The 12,350-nt window shown below is 36.6% G+C and overlaps 1 long non-coding RNA gene across 3 annotated transcripts; it reads left to right on the forward strand.

Moving 5' to 3' along the window:
* Nucleotides 1–824: 824 nt before the first annotated feature.
* LOC309504836 lies at nucleotides 825–11,626 on the forward strand. Of its 3 annotated transcripts, none has more exons than XR_014208192.1 (4): nucleotides 825–1,275; nucleotides 6,283–6,433; nucleotides 9,010–9,168; nucleotides 9,662–11,626. It is a non-coding gene; the product is annotated as an uncharacterized lncRNA (long non-coding RNA). The 3 variants fall into 3 exon arrangements; XR_014208194.1 differs by lacking the exon at nucleotides 825–1,275 and adding an exon at nucleotides 5,477–6,004 and having other exon boundaries at nucleotides 6,204–6,433; XR_014208193.1 differs by lacking the exon at nucleotides 6,283–6,433.
* Nucleotides 11,627–12,350: the final 724 nt, after the last annotated feature.

Below are 12,350 nucleotides of genomic sequence, written 5' to 3' on the forward strand. Positions count from 1 at the left end.
ATACTAACGAAAGGGAAACTGTTCATGTTTGTATCTCCTGTTGTTGTACTGTACACACACACACACACACAGCCTACAGTTCCGGTCAAAAGTTTGAAAACATTACTTTTTGTTACAAGTCTCTTATGCTCATCAGGACTGCATTTATTTGGTCAAATATACAGAAAAAAACACAAAAAACCCCAGTAATATTATGAAATATTATTACAATTTAAAAATAATGATTTTCTTTTTAAATACACCTTTTTTTTTCTTTTCTTTTTTGCAAAGAGGAATTTTCATCAAATTCTCCAGTCTTCAATGACTCTTCAGAAATCATTCTGAAATGCTGATTTATTAACAATGTTGAAAACAGTTGTGCTGGTATATATATATATATTAACCTGTGATACTTTTTTCAGGATTCAATGATGAATAAAAAGTTTAAAAGAACAGCATTTACTATTCAAAAATAGAAATCTTTTGTAACAATATACACTACCATTCAAAAGTTTGGGTACAAAAGTAGGGTGCAAATATGGCCTGAAATTCTTTCAAAAATTCCCCCATAAATTAAATGCTCATATACAGAGCACTGTACAGACAGCTTAAAATATTTTCAAGACAGTCAAGCAATCAAGGCAACAAGGTTAAGGACAGATAATTTTTATGATAAACAGGTAATAAACAGGTAATAAAAATGCTTACTTCACTTAAAGAATACGCAGTTAACCTCAAAGAAAACATTTTATTTCATGTCACTCATGAACATTATTGCAACTAACAGAATTATCTGATTGTGAGTTTGATTGTTTATTGGGTCATGGTTAAACATCTATACAGCTTGACATTTATACAATGACACCTTCTTGATAGTGTACTGGCCACCCGCTTTCACACGTCACAACAATCTTGCGAAAGGATGTGCCACCTCTGTAATTACACTTCCCCCACTTCTTAATGTACACGTAACCACAGGAAATCCATTTTTGCTAATATACAAATCTCTGTTTTCAGGGAGTAGAGTTCCACCCCCGGTACAAACTGCTTTAACTTCATTACTATTTGCCAGTATGAAGGTGTTGACTTCTTTGCAGTTGTTGCTAGTTTCGGATTGTGTGATGCGTCTCTCACGGATGACCCGGTCACATCTCAGCTCATGGCTCCATACACATGCTGTGTAAGGAAATGCTCATAACATCGACCTACTTCTGCTGGTCGACTATAAATTGACAATGAGAAGAAGGCACAAAGGACCAGCAGCACAATCAATGTATGGTGAATCCCCATGACCTGGTGAGAAATACATCATACATCAAAACACTATCGACTGGCAATTGATTTGTTTTGGGGAGATTAATTAAGAAAATAATGAATGAAAATAAGTGTTGTGGTGACATACCTTCCTCTTCTTGACAAAGCAATATTTTTTTCAGACAGACTTCTTTTATCTAGGCTGTAAAAAGTTTAAAAGCAGGTAACCAACAATTCATAAAACAACTTGTGGTGAGCAGAAATATTAGTAACCTGCTGCAGTTTTGACTTTTCTGCTGTAATACTGCTCTTTTTATCATTGACCCCTCAAGACATAAAACATGTGACCTGGTTAAATGGAAATGTTTAATAAGTAGGCTACTCAAACAACAAAAATCAATCTTTGAAAAAAACACTTTTGACTTTAGGCATATAGGCCTAAGATTCATTTTATGTTGCTTATGCTTCCTGGAGTGGTATTAGTTTTTTTGTCAGCTATCAGCATCCTTGTGATGTTACCCCCCCCCCCCCCCCCCCCCTGTATGTGTGTGTGTGTGTGTATGTGTATGTGTGTGCGCGCGCTTCAATGAAATCAGCACATTAATATAGAATACGGATTAAACTGACTGGAACTACCTGTGCATTAAATGGTTTTAATGCACACCATCCAGCCAATATAATATATAATATATATTTAAGTACATTACAATACAGAATGTACAATACATGCTTTTGAGACCCACTACATTCACTTAGCATTTTGAACATTATTGATATAGGCCACCTTTCTTGTAACTTAAAAGGAAGAAATACCAGTGTACAAAAGAGAATTTGCTGATTAAGCTAACACTAACCGAAAGTCACATGTTGTCGGGCATCTGTAGTTTTCCAAGGCCTTTTTTAGGATCTGTGATTTTCGGAGGTGCAGAGTCCAGGCATTAGCTCTAAATATTTGCCAGGTAGTCTGTGCACAGCTTCAGAGTAAATAATTGACTGTATAGCCTGACACTGGCATAAACATTTTAAGGATTTAAAGTTTAATTTAATTAAAAAAAGAATATGTATTTAAAAAATTAAATAGCAAAGATAACATCTTTTTAGATCCAGTTTGCACATTTTCAGTTACCCCTTTGCACCAGTGCACATGTATTCATGAGGGCATTTGTTTTGGTTGTCAATGAATGTTAGTATGGCATGCAAAAGGGAAGACTTCACTTGAGATGACCAAAGTAGAGTTTATACATAAACACTTATGTATAAGTATGTGTACAGATACTAGGAATATGAAGAGAAAAAAAAAAATATGATACACTGATACAGAATTCTCTCTAACACATGGGATGTCAAATTGGGAAATCTTCCTACATTATGATTTGATTAAATGGCATGTTTCTGGTACTTCAATCTGTTAGAAAATGACAATCGCAAATGACAAACTCAGAGTATGATGAAAACTGAGTGAAATCTTGTGTAAAACCATGGAGGCTGTACAGTTTTTCATAAATTGGCTCAGTGCTTTGAACAACTTATCTCAGACATGAAGCTCATAGCTGGGCCTTTGATAAAACAGCCCGCTACAAATGTGGAGACACACAGAGAACTGAACACAGCCTGAGGAGAGGTCACCACATAACATTATTAATAATATTGGCAATTGCTACTTCATGTAAGTAGGTATAATATATCATACAAGTATAAGCAACACCTTTAAAAGATTAATGCTATCAAAGGATGAACAGGATTTTGCCAGCTTTTCATTTATCATCCTCAGGCACTGGGAATTTAGTTCTTTGTTCTTCTTTTTCCATATTTTATTGTACTGGCACGAGAACAGGAGGTTAACCTGGGAGAAAATTACGTTTTGCCTTTTTATAATTGATATTTTAAATTCAGTAGGCTTTAAACTTGTATAATGTATAATTGTCAAAGATAATACATACATTTTATGGTTATGTAACGAAAGTAACAAAAATGGAACTGACTGCAAATAATAATAATAATAATTATAACAATTTAAAATAACTACTGTGAATTGTGTAGGTATAGTTGCAAGATAATATAACCTGGGAGTATCATCTCTCTATTACATTTGTTAATTTTAAATTTTTTAAATCATACTACATATTATAACCTTGATAAGCTGGTTGCTGGTCAAAGTGGTTGCCTCCACAGGTTAGACGATTCAACTTTTTTACCAGAATTTTTTTTTTAAAGGATTTAGAGAGTGAAATAAAGGTAAATGAGATCCTCCTGTCTGGGACCAAATCAAGTCTCACAGCAAATTTATTTACAGATTGAGAAACGTGATTGAAACACTGCTCAAATAATCATCCTGAGAAATAGGAACACATTTCTCTCACTTGTGAAGACTTCAATCCACAGCTCAAGTCAGAAATAATTAATTATGCCATTACTTCATCTGCCAATGGACATCATGTAAATGTAGCATCAATCTGCGTGCTCAGACAAGACCGTTTTCACCATCTCACAAGACATCCAGTCAGCCTGTTGAAATGTAACCTCTCGCTCGATTTGACCAACTGCTTAAAACCAATTATAAATGAAAGCCAGTGATGTCTGGGCCTGAATGCGGAGACGAGTCCCATTTGATGAGAACGAGAGGAGACAATGAGGAGTGGCAGCTGTGGGATTTTGGCCTGGTGACACAGTAAGGCGGATGGGTTGAGACACATTATTCAGAATCTCCTGAGACAAACAAAATGAAGCACAAGATGAGATTCAATCAAATGACATCAACCCTTCAGGAAGGGCATAATACAAACTTGAGATTACTGGTTATTTCTCGAAAATAACAGTGCCTTCGTTATTGCGTACTTTTTAAGAAATAATACAGATAAGAAAAAAAAAAAGAAATAAGATAAGAAAAAAGCAAACCGTCTAAAAATAAAATAATAGTACAGTTGATGGGTCTAAGACAGTGCATTTTCAATCTTTTAGATGTCATGGACCCCAAATAAGATCATCCTCATCTGAGTGACTCACCCAAGACTAAAATGGCTATATATTTTCATGTAAAGACCCAAACATTAATATTATAAATGTATAAAAAAGAAGTTTGAAATATGTGAGCAGTCATATACTGTTAGCGAACATCCGACGACACCCACACTGGACATGTTAATATGTGCTGCATGCTTCCCTTTCAATAACAAAATTAGTACAAAACAAAAATGACAGTGATGAGAAAACAGTAAAGAAAGCATCTGATAGCGATGTGGATGTTTGCACGTACTCTGCAATTCAGCACTCCAGTAAAGTCACGTCATGTTTATTTCTATAAAACTTATATTGTTTAGAAGCAAACAGCTTTACAGTATTAAACATGAAAAACAGTGTCAGTATCTTTCTCAATTAGATTTCTCAACTTAATTTTCTACTATAAAGCAACTCTCCAGTGTGTTCATGTTTTTACTTGCGGATGTCTGACCTTGAGGGACTGAACAGAAGAAATTAACCAGAGAAGATTTCCACGTCAAAGAAGTCAGAGCTCAGATCTCCAAGTAGGGCTCACTGCATCCTGCACTGGACAGCCAACCCCGCCCACATCCAAGTGTGATGTCAGAAGCCACGCCCATGTCCAATGTCACCTTGTGACTCCCCATCCCCATTCCGCCCCGGAAACCTGATTTGTTGTATGTAGGTTCTGAGTGAGTTCTGAGTGAGTTTCAGAGCGGTCTGTCATAAAAAGAGAAATATAAGAAGTAAATGAAAAAGAATTAGGTATGAGGGTTAAGTCTTCTCGATGCTTCTTCCTGTTTCAAAGTTAATTAGGAAGTATGATTTTCCCCCCAAAACCACTTCACTAGAAATCCCGCCCTGCAGCTAATTAAACTGCAGGAAATGTTAGGGAATTAGTACTGTGATTGACATGACCAATACAATCGTAAGAATCGGCTGCAGGGCGGAGTTTCCCCAGAACTGGTTTGGGAAAAAATCATGCTAATGAGAATTTGACATATTTGGACATGGGCGTGGCTTCTGATGTCACACTTGGATGTGGGCCGGGTTGTTCAACTAGCTTCATGCAACAGGCCTCTGGTCTAGAACATTTTACTGTTATTATTGGTGGGGATTTTTAAGTTATAGTTTCCGCAGGTTACATCGCCACGCCAGTAGATGGCGAAAAGTGACTGTCACTGAATCATTCCTTCAACCGATTTGTGCAAAACCACTGATTGATTCAGAAAAGAGGTGAGTGACTAAATTCGGAAAAGCACATATCATTCCCTCAAACGATTCGTTCAAAAACACTGAGTCATTCAGGAACTAATCACTGCTACTGTGTTTTGATGGGGCAAAATAGACAAGTAATTGGCATATGAGACCCTGGATCACAAAACCAGTCACAAGTAGCACTGGTATATTTGTGGCAATTGCCAACAATACATTGTAATGGGTCAAAATGATCGATATTCCTTTTATGCCAAAAATAAAGTAAAAGTAAAGATCATGTTCCATGAAGATATTTTGTAAATTTCCAACCGTAAATATATAAAACAAATATTTTTGTGAGTGAATGCAGCACAATTGTGAACATAAAAGGACAACTTTAAATTCTCAAAGTTTTTATTTTTTTGCACCCTCAGATTCCAGATTTTAAATATTTTCAGAATATTGTCCTATCCTAACAAACCATATCAATGGAAAGCTTGTTTATTTAGCTTTCAGATGATGTATACATCTCAATTTAAAAAAATTGACCCATGTGACTGGTTTTGTGGTCCAGGGTCACATATTGTCTCTATAATGTGTAAGTTACTTAATGTTATTGAACAATATCACACTCGTAATTGTTTTATCTGGAAAAAAAAAACATGGGTGTACTGTACTTAACTTATTCAACTTTATTAAAGACAACCCCATTTGTTCCGTATTTCGCAATTTTTGATTTTGAACAACTACAGAGAAGTAACATGTTTGAGGTCTTCTTGAGGAGTTTGGTGAGGGAGTAGTGGCCAAATTGGTCCCAGTCAGTGATCTATTACCTGCTTCATCTTTTTTTTTTTTTTTTTGAGTAAATCTCCTCAGTGCTTGGTAGATGCCAACAAGTGACTTTCTCAGCTAAACTGATAGCTTGCTGAAACCTGGTTTTAGAGCAAGCGGAGAGTAAGGGGAACCAAACTATGATTGAGGAAGTGAGGATGCATTCTATGCTCTGAAGGACTTGACCACTTGATAGGTGAGATATCCATGTTCTCCATGTTTTATACTTTAAGAATGTCCCAAAGACGTTCTCTCCACCTGAGAAAGAGTAAATAAAATAGTAAGACAATATTATACATACACACCCATTTTTTTTGCTGGTTGCTCTAAGTACCTCAGATGCAAAGGAGAATATGTGAAGTCAAAAATAATTAGCAGTCATAATTATCAACAAATATGCAAAGCATTGGCATGCTTATTGGTCTGAATTTATCTTTCTGACCAAGAATTACATCAATTCACAGGCCCTGTCCCAGAGCTTTGCCTTTATTTGTTTTTATTTGTGCTCCCTTTAAACTGTAATTCTGTAGTCTTTGTGGCTCGTATTGTCCCAACAACAAAGGGGCATAAGCTCGGTCCCTGTGGAGGGACAGTGAAAAAATGGAGAAAGAAAAGAGAGAAGATATATGCAGCTTTTGTTTGAGTATTTGTTCGCTCAGGCACACTATTCCCACAAGACTAAAGCCCTAGCAGTGTGTTCTGTAATGTACACATCAATAAATAATGCATTGCAATGTTTGCACAAGCTCTGTTTAGTTCTTACTACAGCCTCACACTGGAGTCATTGGCAATTAATTCTGTAATCCTAAACACCTTGGCTCTTTGAGATAATTATTACAATACCAGACATTTTAACATGCACAAACTTTTTTTTTACTCTGTTCCAAGTTATTTGCTTTCAACCTTATTTGTGCACATTCAAATTTAAAAGGAAATAAAAGGCAATTTTACATTTCAGAGAAACTAAAAAAAGTTTCACAGTCAATGCTCAAAACAAAAAGATGCTTTTTAATAACTATTTAGATTTTGCCAGATTTACTATCAGTTATATAAGGTTTTAACTTTTATACTACTACTATATATATAGCAAAGCATTGGAAATTTGTTTTTATACTATTGTATATATATATACACAGTAGTATAAAAACAAATTATACTGTATGTAGTAGTATTAAAGTCAAAACCTTATATAAAAATAAAACTATATTTTAAACGTTTTATTTATATAATTAAAGAGTGGCTTCTTAGGTTAAAGCCAAACAAACCCAGCATCCATTTTAAAGTGACACCTCTATATTGACCATCTCCTTAAGTATGGAAGATTGCTTTTTTGTCTGTCATTTTTATTATAAATGATATTTAGAGGGTGACTTAATGTCTTGAATCCACCTCATATAGGACCCAACAAGAAACAAAATATTGAATATAAGGTAATTTGATCTAATATCTGATATTATATTAGGCCTATATATATTTAAAAGGCATGTTAATGATTTTGAAATGCGCTGAACATTTGCATACATTTGGGGACCAGAAATGTCACATATTAGCCACCATACTCTGCACTACACACCTGCACGTTATCATCACCCTCATCACTGCCACTACAAAGGCACACTCCTCACCACAGTTCATTGTCTGACCTTGTTTGTTGTATGTGGACTCTTCCCTTTTGTCTCCAGCGTCTTCCTTCTCTCATGTCTTCACAGATCAATAAATCACTGTTCACCATCCATCTTCCTCTCCTGTGTCTGCATATCCATAACAAGAAAAGTCAAATTTTTCTTGAGGGGAGATTTTATACCTGTTATGTTTATGTACCTGTTATGTACTCTACCTATAATGTAACAATACAAAAAGTATAAAAAGAAAAACTGCAAGGGGCATTTTTAACAGGTAGTGAATCAGGCTCTTTGCTCTATGACTACCATCTGCAGCAACTAGAGGGCAGTAAATATTTCCACATCAGGTGGTCTATTGACTACCATTTTCCTATCTGCGTAGGTTAACACTTTGCACAGATCATTTTCATTTAGGCATACTGTCTTTTGAGTTGTGAATGAATACAAATATATATTTAATTGGTATGCTATTGATAAGTTTTTATGTTCGTCTCTCAGTCAAAAGGGCATTTTAGAGTGGGAGAGATGAAAGGCATCCGCTTCTCGAAATAATGTGCAGCCAACAACATTAAGAGGAGGCAGCTGAAGCTAACATCCCTGAATCGAAGACACTGAGCTAAGAGAAAGAGATAGAAGGAATGAGAGAGAGAAAGCTAGAGACACAAGAGAACAGACACTAAACGGCTGGCAGCCGGAGGAGAGGGGAGGCTCAAAGCCTGAGGAGACGTCTTTTGCATAATGACATGTTACTTCTCGTTTTGCGCTGCCATGGCCCAGGCCTCATAAGTGCTGCATCTGTTTACAAGCACACCACTTTTCCAAGTAGCACCCATCTATTTGACATTCATGAGATATCTCTTAAGAGTCCCCAGCTGGAAAAATTGAGACAAGAATAAAAACCCAAAGCAAACAAAAAAAAAACCCTAATCCATCTTTGCACATTTCTTTCATATTATGTTTTCAGAGTTGATTGAGAGCCAAAAAAATGTAAAAAAAATATTGTAACATCAACAACAGCTTCCAGTGCTGACAGAAATAGAGCTGTATTCTGAACGTGACATCTGCTTTTGGTTTTGGTATTGTTGCTTGAGTGGTCCGGTCTCTGTCACTTGAATGCTTAATTTGCTTTGCTTCTTGTTATATGCCCAAGGCTCAGCTGTTCTCCAGACCAATTCTTGACAAGTGGCACAGGAGAGAGACGAGGCAACCGACAGCTAAAAAAGAGGCAGTGTGGGCAGCTGTTTAGGCTGTAGTCATCTGATCCATGAGTCACATTGTCATTTCAACAAGCATGTTCATCATGACCAGGGTAAGGTGTTCTCTACAAGCTCTCTGTCATGGACTTTATGTTATTATGAAGCAAAACCAAATAAACAACACTCATTATAAAGAATCATTATTTCAAACATTTGTTTGGGGCCAATGGATAGAGAGATATTTTTCCCCGTTCCATATTTTTCATAGTATTGGCTTAAAATAACATGCTATTAGAAGGATATTAATGTATTTACATAGTTTCATATTATGCTTATGATACTAAGTCATAGCCTATAAAAAATACTGAATACTGATGTATACACATTCAAAAGTTTGGGGATGGTAAGATTTTTTTAAAATGTGTTTGAAAGAAGTCTCTTAAGCTCACCAAGGTTGCATTTATTTGATAAGAAATACAGTAATGTTACAAAACAGAATTATAATGTAAAATAACTGTTTTATATTTCAATACATTTTAAAATGTAATTTATTGCTGTGATGTTAAAGCTGAACTTTTTGCATTCTTCTTCTTCTTTGATCCTTAGCTGTCATCTGGGGGAGCACGACCCCAGTTTGCTGCTGTGGGTGCCGCAGGATTTCGAACTCGTTCGATCACTTGTATAATCCTCAGATCACCCTGCGTATTAACCGAAGTGGTTCACTGCGGTGCAGAGAGACCAGAACGGGGAATAACTGAGGGGACTCCACCTTTTTCAAGGTAGTGGAGTGTTCAGTTTTAATATCGCGATGGTCATGTTCCCGCAGTGAGAACATGAACCATCAACGAACGCTGCCTCAGCCTGCCTATGACCCAGACACGCGAGGCAGTGATCGTGGCTGTCAGACGAGGCCAGGAAGTGACTGCATCTAGAAACACACGGGTGGAATACCATATTGAAAAAGATGGAATGTCACCAGTGCTTTGCTCTTTTTTTGTGCCCAGGGCTGAAATCGCTACACTTATCTGTGCAATTGTGGGGCGAAAACACTGCTGAATGCGCCTTTTTCTCCAACTGCAGAAGCGTCTCCACTCAAAGCAAAGGCAAATCACAGAGCGCTGTAAATTAACCCCTTTGCTCTGAAGCAAGAAGCTGAATGAGTGAGTTGCCGGCCAGCTTATATACCCGTATGTCCGGGGGAGTGGCTTGCCATGCAAATCTCCCACGTCAATCTTCATTGGCCCGTTTTCTTACTACCCGAAGGTGATTGGGCTCCCAAGTGAGACCCCATAACTTCAGTCATCGACGTAACGTCGAACAAGACTGACAGAAAGGGAACGGCGTTTATTTGAAATCGAAATTTTTTGTAACATTATAAATGTTTTCTTTACTGTTTCTTTTGATCAATCCTTGTTGAATAAAGTATAATAAGATTTCACTGACTCCAAACATTTGAATGGCAGAGTACTTGTACATTGCATTTTAATTTTACTTAATGTATTTTGATGTGGGAGGAACAAGTAAACATTTAACTAAACTTTAACTTCTTAAATTGAGCTTTGGTTGAACATAATATTGTTTTATCAAAACAGATTTTTTTTTAAAGTGCCCCATTATGTTTTTTCAAATATTACCTTTCATGCAGTGAGTAATATAGCTGTCTGTGAATGTAAACGGTCTGCAAAGTTGTAAAGTCAAAAGTGCATGATAAATAAAGTTATTGTCTCCCAAAAGAAAGAACCGCCTTAACGAGTCATCTGTAATTTGAATCTCACTGCGTTATGGTTCTACATCACTAGATAATACATTTGCATAATGCCCGCCTATGTTGTACATTATCCGCTCGCTTCACGAACAGCTTGACCCGCCCTTTCAATGTGGCATTTACAAAACGCTTGCTCTTGAAAGATGGGTCAGTACCCAGTATATTTGGACCAGCTTGCTCCTCAGAATCACTTCCTCTAAGTATGATTGATTAATTATTGATGTATATACAGTATTTCGAGTGTTCAAAATATGTAGTTTTGTGTTTTATATTGTATATGTCTCTGGCTAACCGGCTAACTCTCGTTATTACTGTCTTACTGAAATACTTCTGATAATCAGCTGTGGGCCCACTATTACCTAAAATTGTGTCTATATATTAATGCAGATTGTCTGTCGTTCTTATTACTTTGAGTAATGAAAAAGCATTGAGCAAGATTTGTATTTGTATTTTTTACAAACTTTAATGTTACATAAGTCATTCACAATTTCACATTAATGCCCGGCTAACATATGTGCCGTTATTGATACAGTTAATGATGCAGTTCCCACATGAGCACCACAATAAATTAGAAATACACATCGGTTTGTTGATAGACATACACTTGTTAATGCTGATGGTGAGGAATTACAGCTGCAACATCTCATAATGTACCTCAAACTAAGTAGCATAAACGTCTTGCTCAAGTCGAGAATCATTAAAAAATGTGGTGATGTGCAATGTATATTATGAGAAAATTAAAGTGTTTTTTGACCTTTGATGCATGTAAACCTGTTGTAGGAGACCTCCAAAACAAAATTAGGAACCATTAAAATAGCACTTTAATACAAATAATTAAAGAACAATAATTGGCAGACCAGCAGTACTGCCATGGAGCTCCTGTTGAAGACCTTTGCTTTAAGTCATACAATTCATTTAATTACTAAAATTATGTTGACAGGTATCCAAACATACATTTCAGGATCCTCCCCCCTCCCCCCCCATATTTGCACGTAGAGGAGATAAAATAACACTCGAAGCGGCACCCTGTGACTCACATTCATCAGTTCTCCATATTCCTAGAGATCAGATTACCATTTTATGAGTTTCTCTGACTATTCTGACAGTTATGAGTTTAGCGTGATTCATTACGGTTAGAAACAACACACACACACACACAAACAAACTGATGAGGTAGCCTGAATCCAACCCTGATATAGCTGTTTTACCAAGGAAAAGATGGAGTGTTGCCCAGTAACGAGACGTTAGCTTTGAGGGCCTGGGCTTGAAAGACGAATTATTGTTTTTGCAGGATGATGGAGGAGACAGGAAAAAACAAAGGAGGAGGGTTAGAGGGGATAGCTAAGTGACTAATCGTGTCAAATAGCTCATCGGAAACAAACCCACATCTTTAGATGCACACGTTATGGTTTTAATGAGGCAAAATGATACCGGCAGATACCAAACAGACCACTTGATGGCAGCCAAGCACAAGCTATGGGAAAGAAAAGTCTAGCACGTGATGGATCATGCCACATCTGACATCTAAAC

This window comes from Leuciscus leuciscus (assembly GCF_965113295.1).
Source record: "Leuciscus leuciscus genome assembly, chromosome: 8".
Taxonomy (NCBI): domain Eukaryota; kingdom Metazoa; phylum Chordata; class Actinopteri; order Cypriniformes; family Leuciscidae; genus Leuciscus; species Leuciscus leuciscus.